Source organism: Oratosquilla oratoria, chromosome 4, assembly GCF_046742065.1.
Source record: "Oratosquilla oratoria isolate Oo_2021 chromosome 4, ASM4674206v1, whole genome shotgun sequence".
Taxonomy (NCBI): Eukaryota; Metazoa; Arthropoda; class Malacostraca; order Stomatopoda; family Squillidae; genus Oratosquilla; species Oratosquilla oratoria.
This window is the reverse complement of record NC_134780.1, coordinates 73,221,511-73,224,010: the sequence shown is the minus strand read 5'-3', so window position 1 is coordinate 73,224,010 and position 2,500 is coordinate 73,221,511. Positions and strand designations below refer to the sequence as shown.

The following is a 2,500-nucleotide window of genomic DNA, read 5'->3' as shown; positions in this document are numbered from 1 at the left end:
GCCATTAGTTTGGCGAGGCCTTTGCTCTCTTCTCTGTCGCAGGGATAATAAGGTTATCTCATGCGGGGAGAATGTATATACACACACACACACACACACATATATATATATATATATTACATATAAACGTATGTCTATGAAAATCCATGTATATGCATGTACATGAATGCAGGAGTCCGTAAGTCATGCCTTTTTTATGAAAGTGTTTATGCTTGCATAGGAGCAAATGCACATGCATAGTGCGCCCAATACTCGGGATTTTCACTCGCAAAAGTGCAGATCATGCCGCTTCTTCGTTACGAGCCTGGCAGCCGTGTTTGACCGGATGCAGCAGAAGTGCACGATCACGTGACGGTAACATTATTTACGTCTGCTGAGGTGAATGAAGTGCAGCATTCTGACTTTTCTTTACATGATGTTGTTGGTGAATCTTTCTGCATATTTTGATACTTCATTTGCGTAACAATATAGCTTTATCATTTATCAAATGAAAGGCACATTATATTGGATTGATTTTAAGACATTAGTATAGAATTAGGAATGAGCATTAATTCGCAAGGAAAATATAAAAAAGACAGTTTTATTTGAAAGTTTTCTGATATCTTGTTTTAATGCTGTATTTTGGGTTCACTATTCGAGCATATATTGTTTCATCAGTATAATAGCTTTCACTTCTTTTGACTTTGAACAACTCTACATATCAGTCTGCCTGACTCCATTGCAAAAGTCCAACAAGATCCTATACTACATAGCGTAAAGTTCTGCCCATTAGTGAGTATCTATATATGTTCTCTAGTACTCGGAATCATGCGGCAGGGTGTCCAGTTCCTTTCCACCAGCCTGTACTCTCCAACAAATCCCGGTACTCATTCGCGGTTGAGTCGATTAGTGGGGTCAAGCCGACCGCGAACCTGGGAATCTGCAGTAAAAAAGTAGAGCCACGTCCCAATAATTGACCTTTTCATAAAATGTCTTCGTGCAAGTGTGTTAAATAAAAAGAGAGAAAAAAACGTGAATATATAGGGGAGGCATCAACGTTGTCTGAACAGCAAAACATGATTACGTGGACTGAAGGAGTATTGGTGAAAGTCAAAAAGAAGTTTCGACACTTTCTTTCATACATGAAAGCGTCTAACGCCAGTTGAATCAAGTTATTTGAGTTTGCCAGAAGACGATTTTAAGATGACACGAGCAACTTGTAATGGTTAAGATAGTTTCAAGGTTTTTAGTCGGCAGAGCAGGGGTAGTATCCCGCGACTGAACGAAATAGTCCAGAGTAAGGCAGTTCGAAGTCTAAAGTATACTATAAGGCTGGAGTGCCCAACATATACACGCACAGACGGAACTATGCAGACATAAAGAGACTAAGTCATAACTCCGTTTCAGTTGACCTGCACGATGAGGAGATTTTATAAATGGACACCAAGGTGTAAACCTAATTTGGATTATTTAGTCGTTGTTGTTATTTTGTTTTCTTCTTCTTTCTTGATTTCTTTTTCTTTTTCTTCTTCTTCTTCTTCTTCTTCTTCTTCTTCTTCTTCTTCTTCTTCTTCTTCCTCTTCTTCTTCTTCTTCTTCTTCTTCTTCTTCTTCTTCTTCTTCTTCTTCTTCTTCTTCTTCTTCTTCTTCTTCTTCTTCTTCTTCTTCTTTTTCTTCTTCTTTTTCTTTTTTCTTCTTTCTTTCTTTTTTCTCCTTTTCTTCTTCTTCCTCTTCTTCTGCTTCCCTCTTTTATTCCTTTCTTACTTCTTTCTTTCATTCCTTTCTTACTTCCTTCTTTCATTCCGTTCTTACTTCCTTCTTTCATTCCTTTCTCTCTTCCTTCTTTCATTCCTTTCTTACTTCCTTCTTTCATTCCTTTCTTACTTCCTTCTTTCATTCCCTTCTCTCTTCCTTCTTTCATTCCTTTCTTACCTCCCTCTTTCATTCCTTTCTTACTTTCTTCTTTGCTTTTCCTTTTTTCCTTCCTTCCTTTCATTCCTTTCTTCCTTCCTTCCTCCCGTCCTATCTTTCCTTCCTTCTTTTCCTACGTCCTATCTTCCCTTCCTTCTTTTCCTACATCCTATCTTCCCCTCTTCCTTTTCTTTCTTCTTTCTTTTCCAGTAGAGTTTATACGGTTTATCACCCTACGACTTGATTCATCTGCGTTGAATTCTGCGCACCCAGAGAATTACTGAGCCTGACACAGGCAACAGAAACACATTATCATGTTTATTTCTTATTATATTATTGTTTTATTTCTATTATACTTCATTGGTTTATTAATTTTTTAAAGGTCCTCTGCGATCATTTCACTCTATTCCATAATTTGGAAGAGGGGATACTTTGTGATGTTCTTTGAAATGTGTAATTAAAAAAATCGATTATGAAGTTATAAACGATGAGAGCAAATGATAAAACTAGCCGTTGGGCATTTACCACACAAGAGGCATTACTTTTGGAGGAGTCAAAATTTAAAGTGCAATATTTCGATGGGGTGGTCATTGTCATAAAAGGCTTTGGTT

The 2,500-nt window shown here is 37.4% G+C and overlaps 2 protein-coding genes across 2 annotated transcripts in view; one reads left to right on the top strand and one right to left on the bottom strand.

Annotated features, from left to right (window-relative positions):
* Window positions 1-2,500, bottom strand: part of LOC143024351 (uncharacterized) — a 494,038-nt gene that overhangs the window by 309,815 nt on the left and 181,723 nt on the right. The gene's annotated exons all lie outside the window — the stretch shown is intronic.
* The window catches only part of LOC143024561 (uncharacterized), a 39,936-nt gene that overhangs the window by 25,643 nt on the left and 11,793 nt on the right, over window positions 1-2,500 (top strand). The window lies entirely within an intron of this gene.